Here is a 10,438-nt window from a genome sequence, read left to right on the forward strand (position 1 = left end):
CCTAAGCTCCTAGTTCCCCTCCTGAGACATGCAGCCTTTCCCGCAGAGCCTCCTAGGATGCCGCCAGTGGTTTGTCACTTCATTCAGCAGCAGCATCCACACAAAGCAGAGAAACGAACATGGGTCCTTATTCCTTCAAACCAAGGCTGTCAAATGAAGTTGCTCATTACTACATGAACAACTGCATTCCATTCCCTTTCCCTCATCACTGCAATCAGAACCGTGGAGTAACTTTACTCAGGAGGCAGTACATCTCCTAAAGGTGAAATAGTTCTTTCAGGAAAAGCAGCATCAAACCAATCATTGGCTTAAGTAAGAGCTTCAAAAACAAATACTTATTTCTGTGATTTTCAGAATCAGCCAGTAGCATAAAAGTCAGGTCTTATGTGGTTTCTCATATTGATCTTCTGTGAATGTCCTTCATCAAAGTTTTATCTGGTAATAAAGAGGCAGTATGAAAGAGCTGTTAACAATTTATGAAACCTGGTTTTTTTGTTCCCTCACAGCAGTGCAAAACAGAAGCAACTCTGTTAAAATCAGTTGAGATAAATGCCTGTAATGGCAGCATAAGAGGAATGAGCCTGTAATTCTTGAGCTAATTAAGAGTATTCAAAGCCACTTTTAAAGTACTTCCTATCCTATGTCAAATCTCAAGAATCAATGATTACTTTCTAAAACATAATTTGCTTGAAATTATGGAAGGCTGTGGAAGGCTGATCCTGCTTATAGTGAAGTTAATGGACAACCCCTGGCTGAGGGAAAAACTCTTCAGCAGAGGTAGAAGCAGCCTGATAACAGCAGAGAATTATGTAATTCATATGTGCATGCAAGCAAAGGCTGCACATTTGGCCACACTAATGTTATCGGTGCGGTAGCAATGAAGAACTGGTGCTCACAGAATATTCCACTCCAGGGCTGCCTACCCTGATATTTTATTATGTTGAGTTGTTTAGTGTATTGTTTGTTATCTTAATCGAGAATTTCAGTGTTACACCCAGGAACTGCAGTTTCCAGTGTGCAGTCAAGGACAAATCTTATGTTTCTAGCAAAGGAGAAACCTTTTTGAAGGGCACATTTGCTCAAGCATTAAGCAAACAAACAAACAAACAAAGCAAGTAAACAATACCAAAGCACAGTTATTTTGTGACTTCTTTTACTTAATATATGTTTCAAATACAAAGATATTTTATGTGTAGCTTTACATGTATTTATTTCACCCATGCAATGAGATTTATAACGAAGTTCCAACTTTTTTAATGCACAATATATCCAATAAATAATGTGATTCAATTAGCAACAAGAAATAAAGCTGCAATTATTTATAGAAATACCAACAGATAATTCTTGGAGGGGATTAGGCACAGATTATTAACTTTTCTAAATGTCCATTTCATATCCCTAAGTCTGGCATTCACGTAAACACTGCAGTCCTGCAATAGTGCTTTGCAGGAAAATTAGATGCCCATGGCATTAATCACCTGAAAAGATTTTCCACATGTCAGTATCCAGGATTATATGACACCAGATAGCCTCCGATGTGATCTGACTAGAAGAGGTATGCACAGTAATTTACATGGAAGATGTGAGACTGGACTGTGTTTGTTCATTAGGATACCACTACGGAGGGTGAGAAACAGTGCATGGTTCAAGAAAATGGTCTCTAGACAGGGGACTAAAAGGCAAATTTGACATAATCAAATGCATCTGGAAAAGCAGTTATAATATGAAGTGCAATACCAATAATTTAAAATTCAATTATTCAATTGAATAATAATACCCTTTTAATCAAGCTAATAAACCTTTGTAAGCATACAAAACACATAGAAGTCTCTGCCTTTTTAAACAGAATACTAAAATTCATTGAATAAATGGTACTTTAATGTATAATTCAGGTTTCACCATTAAGAAGATAATTTCTACTGAACTGCTTTAGTCTTTCTTTCATTCCTAAATCAAGACCCTTATAAATAGCTTTCTCAGAGGTACAAAAAATGATCTCACATGACTAAAGGTAGTGTTCTGAATTATTCCTGTAAAACGAAAAGACTGTATATAACTGTTAATGTATAGAAATATGCATGAGAGGCAAATAAAGATATATGTATTTGCATCTGAGAGGAAGCAAGGCAGTGAATGTAAGCAAGAGGCACAGGAAGGAGATAGAAAGCATGATGTCACATGCTGGCCCTAGTTTTGAGCAGGGCATTAGCAAAGAATTGGTGGATCTCGGTGTTGTCATCTGTACAGATGACAGGGAAAAAAGGAGCTGAAACACTGCAGGGATTGTAGCCGTATCTCATAATATATGATGACAGTACTACTTCTATGTGTATATTAAGTGATACCATGACAGAATCTTTCAGAGAATTATATGCGGAATGTTACACTTGTTTCTAGTACTCACTGAAGTTTTCTCATCCTAAGTCTCACAGCAGCATAACTTGATGCATCTATTATTTCCATTGTTATTGGTGGTGGTGTTCTTCAAAGGAATGTAAAAGGTGGGATCCGCTTGTGGAAAAGGATAGTCTCTGTCAGGGTGACTTTTCTATGGCTTATCACTCAGAGAAGCTCTCAAAGAGCTTAGAAAAATTCTTGATGTGGACTAAACAAACAGCAAAGCACAAGAACAAAATAGAAGGAACATAGTCAGAAGTCAAATGGTTAGGATAAATGTAATAATACAACAGGGCTATACAATTCCTCAGGTATCATCAAATACACTGGTGGTACCTTTGGTGAGGTGAACAGATTCCATCTATTCTTATTTTAAATCGAGAAGAGAGCTGCGTTCTGTGGAAAGTTTAAAGTCTAGTCAGCAAAGCCTTTGAAAACTTGAAGGCTTCAGGCTCCTGGCCTAAACAAAGTTAGTGACTTCAACCTTTGACTGAAAGGAAAACATTTTAATCATCTGAAGTGTAGCTGTAACACCTCGTTGGAAGTTAAAGCTGAAACGTGTTGTACCTACTGCTCTCAGGCTACTAGCCAAACCTGCCATATGGGCAAACTTCCTCACACTGCTTGTGACTGGTGACTTCCCAAAATCCATTGCAATGTCCCAGCAGCCGCATGGGGCACCCATGGGCTTGTAATCCGGCCAGGAACACCAGCCCGTTACGTGAGCAAAGCAGCAAAAACCTACAAAGACCAATTTCGAAGATGCACTGGGGTGGCACTGGGGTGGCATTTCAATGCAAAGATTCCAGCTGAAAGTTCTTGAAATTCAGATTAAAGATTTTATTATTATTATTTTGGTTGAAAAATATGTCAACATTTTTGTTGTCCAACTTGCTAATTATTTTCTCCATACTTTTCTTCATTTTCATCAAAGGTCCTCTTTTTTTTGTCAAACTCAAGAACTCTAGGCATTTTTACTATAAGAATATGTAGTCTGCAGTTCAAGCTGTTTAGGATATAAATGAATTCATCTCCTGTTACTACACTGTAGGTTCAGGAAACAGTATCTTTCAGTTAATAGATTTAAGAACTTCACAGTCATCATTTAAGTGAGGGAGGATGCATCTAAAAAGTATCACATTAACCCTGGAGAGATTTGACCACGTTCTTTACTTTGCTAGGCCAGCGCATTACTTGAAAAAATATATCATAGCTTATAATTTCCACAAGTAGAAAAATCATTGATAATTCAGCTTATTTCCTTAACCAAAGAAAAAAAGCCTCAAAGGTCATCACCACAAGAGGGATAAATAAAGGTAAATAGAGATAAAGAAAGAAAGCAAAGAAAATGAACTTATCATCTGGTCAGTATGGTTTCACCAAATTCCAAGGGTAAATTTGCTGCACAGTCTTCAGATGGCAGTTCTTGAGTGATTCAAGGGGTGTTTCAGACTGCCTTGCACTGTTCTATTAGGTATAATTAATATGTCTGAAAATAATTTTATAAAAATAACAACATATAATAACTTCTAAATTATTAAGAAAATATCCATATTATTATGTCACATGTGCTTCTGCAGTCCACACATGTGGGAGCTGAAATCCTGAAACAGTTACAGCCAAAGGAAAACGTTGGCTGGCTGTAGAAGGGCCTGCATTTATATGAGAATATATACATTTAGCATTTTATATATGGCAAAACCAAGATTTAAAAACCCAATAGAAGTTTAAATGGGTATGAGTCTTTAGATATATTGGGACAGAGGTACACTTTAATACTCACATGTGGAGTAAGTCTGAAAATCCTTTTATAAAATTGCATAATCCTTTGTCTGCACAAAAGGCAGAATAATAATTATAAAAGATGAAAACACAGTCACTGAAACAGCTTTCCTTAGAAGTGTATTAGGTTATCTGAACCCCCTGAATATCCGAAGAGGAAATAAAATTCATATAAAGACTTTTTAAAAGTGGGAAATACATAAGAATTTTTTTTTCTCCCTCCCAGCATTCCAGAGAAAAGCAGACTGCTGACATTATTAGTTTTAAATTCTTCTTTCATCCCCCGCCCCCATTGATTCCATGCAATTATCTGTGGTGCAACAAGGGCCAGTCAGCCTTCAAAAACCATCCCTCAGCACTCTCTTTTGCAGCCTAGCGGTACCAACAGTGTCTTGCACCAGTATGGCCACCTACTCCACCGGATTACGTTGCAGGGTTTAGCAGCAAAGCCTGAAATTCATACTCCAATGTATGTGGAATCATGTCATGCATGGCTAAAAAGGTGGTTTCCAGTGAAGCAGGAAGTGTGGCAACAGCTTCAGGAAAGGTCACTGCAAATTATGCTGCCTCATAAAGTGAGCTTACCCAGGCAGACTGAAAAGAAGACCAAAGGGCAATGCTTTATGTTTTCCTAGGGCTCAGAGGAGTTTCAGATACCATAAATTCATTGATGGATAGCCTGTTTTTAATTTCCACTTCCCAGACATTAAAAAAAATATTCTCTTTTCTTTTTTGATACAGCTCTTTGAAGGAACTATATATTGCTCCGTTTTCTTCCTGATCTCCAGCCTTTGCGTCATGGGTGTATTCATAGAAGCAACAAATTGCTTTTCCCCTCCTGCAAAGCCAGTGTTGCCAGGTGTGGGTGGGTGTGAAAATGTATCGAGGGTCCAATATCTTACCCATCATGCAAGGGGGGCAGAATGGGGGAGGCTGGCAGGCTCCATAACCACCGGTCATGAGATGGGTAACCTACCCAAAACAGGTGTCGTGCCCACAACACCAACTTTATGCACCTGCCTTAGAGGTTTCAGACAGCAGTTAGTCTCCGGACACTGTTTCCATGGTTGATAGATGGAGAGATGGACACATTACTCCCAGGAGGCACCAGGAAAGGAGTGTTGCAGAAGTGCCCCATGTTGTCCAGGGGTCTCTCCTCACTGGCCAGAGAGAGCCCCAGGACATCTGCAGAGTAATTTAGGCATCTGAAGCAAGGTCAGAGAAGCTGTAGGGTACAGATACCTTCCTTCACCTGGCCTTGTGTCTGCAGCATGTGTGCATAGGACACAAAGCACTATGTCCCAATACAGTATAACATTCAGACTTGCTGAGAAGGGTTGGAAGATACATCAGAGAAACACCAGCACACCTACAATGCCCTGTGCCAAATGCTTTCAATGGCAGAAAATCCGCTCTCCCTAGCTATTAAAATGTTCCACTTCAAAATAAGGGTAAGCAGGACACATTTAAAAGAAGCCTCTGTAGTTGTTAGAAAAGGCATTCCAAAACCAGCTACAAGAAATTACAAACTGAGCAACAGCAATCTGTTACAGTAAAAAATCGCTTACATCTAGAAAACAAAGTTATTTTCATTACACTTTCCTTGCTTGATCTTTGTCCTTTCTGGTTTTAAAAATGTAATGGAAGTCTCTGTATGTATATGTGGGGTTTTGTATTGGTCCATGCATGTATATGTATTTTCCCTACAGGGGACAACAGAGGCTATTAGTGGTTCCTAAACTGTTTCCCTGTGTAAGCAGACAAGTCTCTCTCTGACATAAAGTGTCATGTCAATGGCACCGATGGGAGAGCTGAAGAATGCAGAAGAATGAAACCTTCACTTTGGGAAATTCATTCAATCGAGTGTGACTCCACAGCCATTTCTGTGCAGAAGGGTCCTGTATATCTTTCAGCACACTTACCTTCTATTTCCAGTTAGAAAAGAACACTGTAAAGAGTAGGTTGTCATGTGGTATTTGTGTGTTCTGCCTACATACAAATGAAGTTACAAAGATACTAACCTTGAATTCAATTCATTAAAAAAAAAAAATCCCTCTGAGCGTGTGTGTGTGTGTGTGTGTGTGTGTGTGTGCATTTTTGTGTGCATTATGTTTGGAGGTATTTGGGAGCTTTTTACAATGCTTTGCAATGTAGTATCTGAAGAATACATATGAACTAACTGAAAAGTAGCATATTCTACTGCAAATAAAATGCTGGTAATTTAGCATCAAAGCAGGACTTAAAACACATGGTGGTAGATTACGTTGCTTTTTAATTTCTTGTACATTAGTTTTTCTGGGTGGTTTTTAGTGTTGGATATCACAAAGTTCATTGGGAATTTTATTGAGCAATGTGGAGATTTAAAATATGGAATAATTCAGAATTGATCAGTTTTTTATTGATCAGTAATCATACAAGCAGATACACTCATTTTCTGTTAGTCACTAAAAGTTTACTACCTCTTGCATTGAACTATTTAAAATGCATTCTTTAGACCATCAATGAAGAAAAGAAATTAAATTATACACAGCCTGATCTGTCTAAGAAAATTTATAGCTCTGACACCAAACTGAATAGTTTAGGAGTTCAGTTTGGCCCAGATGTTTGTAGAAAGCTCAACAGAAAAGTGTAGAGAATTTTCACACCCAATTGTCCAGGCTACTCCTAGAGACAGGGGGTGAAACATAGTTGGTTCAAAATTTAATTTACCTTCAGAACTTTAGTAGCTGGTTGTTTATCAAAAGCTGATGTATATGTTTTAACCGTCCCCTTCAATCTCCATATTTTATTTAGGTAAGTTAATATCACAGTTTTTACTATGAGTCTTAATTGCCTCATCTTACACTGTGTGAAAACATAAAGCCAGTGTCTCACGTACTTCAGGTACTACATTTTCTAGTCCTGCTTGGAGACCCAGAGGTTGCGCTGGTCTAAATGATCCCCCAGGGCTTGGAGAACAGAAAGGAAATGAATGCTCTTAGTTAGACTGGGTAAGTTTTCAGTTTCGCAAAGCCCATATCAGGGATAGATTTGATTTATTTCTCATTTGGCACAAAGTTATGAATTTACAACAGTTAAGATGTTTCATCTTCCTTGGACCGGCATGCAGATATTTGAGTGCATGAGTGAGAAAATTCAGCCAGTGTGTCCAAATCCTCATAAGGACTAGCCTTAGGGAAGCATGTGGAAATTCACCAGGGACTCGGAATTCTCTTTGGTATATCAGGTGTCCATTAGAGACACTACTTAATGTTCTTTAGCTAGGCTAATATGTTGCAAAGCAGTGACATTTCAAGACTCATCCGTGAAGATAATAGCTCTTCTCAGCAAGTAATTTTCACATTTACATCAATTTAACATAGTCTAGATTTGGATAACGATAAGCATCACTTTTCTCTTACTGGTGTTGCCAGGGTACTGAGTCACTAAACTGGCATTTCTGCAACAGACCCCCTCTCTCCTGTACTCCTCAAACCAGCAGCTGGCTATTCTGAGCAGCACCTAGGCTTGTGTGCGTATTCAACAACAAATACATAGCAGAAATGCCCCACGTTTGCCTTGCTGCAGTTCATACTTGCAACAGTATATTTTAAAATATCAGATAAATAATAAATGTAGGAGGGGCAAGCAGAAAACAATTGCAACTTTAGAGGCTACTGTTGGACATATTATCACTTTAGTAAGAAGCCAGGACAGCTGATACAGTTTCTTTTATGCTAGCTATCTGCATTTTCCCATAAATTCTGTTGCCTTTTTCTTTTCATTTGTCCTTCCTCCTTTTTTTTACTATGTTCTCTCTTTTCTATTGCTACCCGCTCTTCTTCCTTTTTTTTTTGTTTTGCCTCTTTGTTTCTTATTAACGAGTTTTGACATTTTTAATTAAAGTTGACTGCTTGACTGATGCCAGATTGACCCTTCTTTTCTGAATTTGCCCTCCAAAACAAGTTAATCATTAGCAGAGGCCTGTCTTCATCAACTACAGAGGGCAATAACAACAGCAAAAAAAAAAAAAAAAAAAAAAAAGAAGAAGAAAAAACCCCAACAAATAGAATAAGCGAAAAATGGTGAACAAGCCTTAGGAAGCGGTAACTAGCCTGAACAGCAGAGTATACTTTGCACTTAGTGGCATTTTTCTGTGCCCCTGTAGCTCATAAATCCTCAGTCTCCAATATAATTCTAGATGGACAATTATGTTAACCAGCTAGTGAAGGGCTATTGCAAATGTTAAAGACATAGGATAGAGTCTAAGCACAGCTGTGAACAAACAAGAAGTCCTGTCCTCTCCTGATTTATTCTCTTGTTCCCAGTGAAGCTCTACATAAATTCGCTGCCTCTGTTACCTGTATTTTGGAACTGAGGAATTTCGGTCCCCGTGGTTGTCATACTGCCACAGAATGATTTAGAAGCAGGAACAGATCCTCTTGTCTAGCCCCAGATTTTGCCATGTGCTGTAGACAGTGAGATTTATGTCTAGTTCTCTGCTTCTGCTGTAAAAATATGCCAGCCTCGCTCCCTTTCACCTGTATGTAATACACTCTTTGGTCTCAGTCCTTTAAAAGGGAAGCTGCAGTCTGAGTCTGGAGCAGTGATGCGTAGCCACAATTACAAAGTGGTAACAATTACGCTGCTCACAGAGAGGTCCTCACTTTAACATCAGGACAGGAGGAAAACGGTAGAATAAAGAAATGGAAGACAACAGAATCCCCTAAAGAAGCACATATTTGCTTGCCTGGTTTGGACTGACCTAGCTGATGGACATGTGTGGTGTGAAGCTCAGCACTGCCCTGCCATGACTGTCAGGTGGTTTTTTTGGAGGGGGCTCTCCTTGCACGGGGTGCTCACCCAGCAAAGCAGGACCAAGGGAACTGCTCCTACAAGCCTCACTTCCCATTGAGTACAGTAGGAACTGTAGGCACATGGAAGTTAAGAGGGCTGGACCCAGTGTACACAGGGCATTATGGTATAAGATATAGTAACAGCAGAGAAGTATAATTTGTCCACTAGTTCTGGAAGGACTCCATCAGGGCTGAAAATAATGTTATTGTTTACTGCTGGGTGCCTGAAGGTGCATCCAGCTGCATGGCAGGTGGTGCTGCATCAGTTTTGCATTTAAGGGAAGGATACAAAACTCTTCAGCCTCCAAAGAGAGCCTCCTGTTTCAGGCTCCATAGAAACTCACAGATAGATCTGAACTGACTATGATGGTCAGTTTTAAAGGCCCTTCTTAGCCTGACGCTACAAAACATAAATCAAACCACTGTATGGTATCACTGAACAAATGCAGTTAGAGTCTTATTACATAAAAGCAGGCAAATAATATGACTAGAAGGGCATTTTAATACATTATACTCATTACTTGGTAGTTTGATGTCAAATACATGAAATATTAAGCAAGATATAATAATCCCTCTAGTAATGTAAAAATGTTCACATTTTTAATCTAGAGATCTCACTGATGAGGCATGATTGTTCAACATCCTAGAAGGCAGCTTTCTAAATTATGCTATTCCCCATGGCAAGTGAAGGACAGATCACGGACTTAATGGAAGGAGCATTTCGTTTTCCCTGTTGAACAATGGGATTTACATTTCAACCCTCTAGCAAGCAGAGTTACTCATGATACCTTCTAAATTAGTACCACCTCATAAGTTGCACCCAGGGTACCTCCTAAATTAAGAAGTAATACATTTAGGAATCCCTGAAAGGCTTATTATTTCCTGTCTAATATATCATTAGCACTGTATATAATTTCTAACACAGTGTGCTCACCCCTTCTTCTAGTGAAAGATTCCCATAGGTTAAATAGGGCATTGTAGAGGTCCATTTCTGGCTTCCCATTTTACTTCTGTGTCTGCAGAGGAATTAAGGCCAACTGCAAAAGAATCATTCCCCTGGCCTTTCAGTTTATGTGCTTTTGTAGCTGCAGAATAACAGCAGAATTGCTGGTCCATTATGTTTTCATTTCTATTTGATGGTATAAAAGTAAATGCTATATTCATAACCCCATCTCCAGATGAAAGAAAGCTGTCATTCCAAGGTTAGGATATTTGCTTCTGTATCCCAAGCCTTCCTGGCTGTTTTAGTTGCCTATGCTGCTGCAGTCATCTTTGAGCTGCTCATACACCTCTGTGACACCACTCATGATAGTGGCAGGAAACAACACAGGGAGAAGAAATGCTGATATAACAGTTCCCGTTGGGAAGTAGCTGCTCATTAATATGCTCTCAGGCTGTCATACTTTGAGATGCTGGTCGAAGGT

Source organism: Accipiter gentilis, chromosome 27 (genome assembly GCF_929443795.1).
Source record: "Accipiter gentilis chromosome 27, bAccGen1.1, whole genome shotgun sequence".
NCBI lineage: Eukaryota > Metazoa > Chordata > Aves > Accipitriformes > Accipitridae > Astur > Astur gentilis.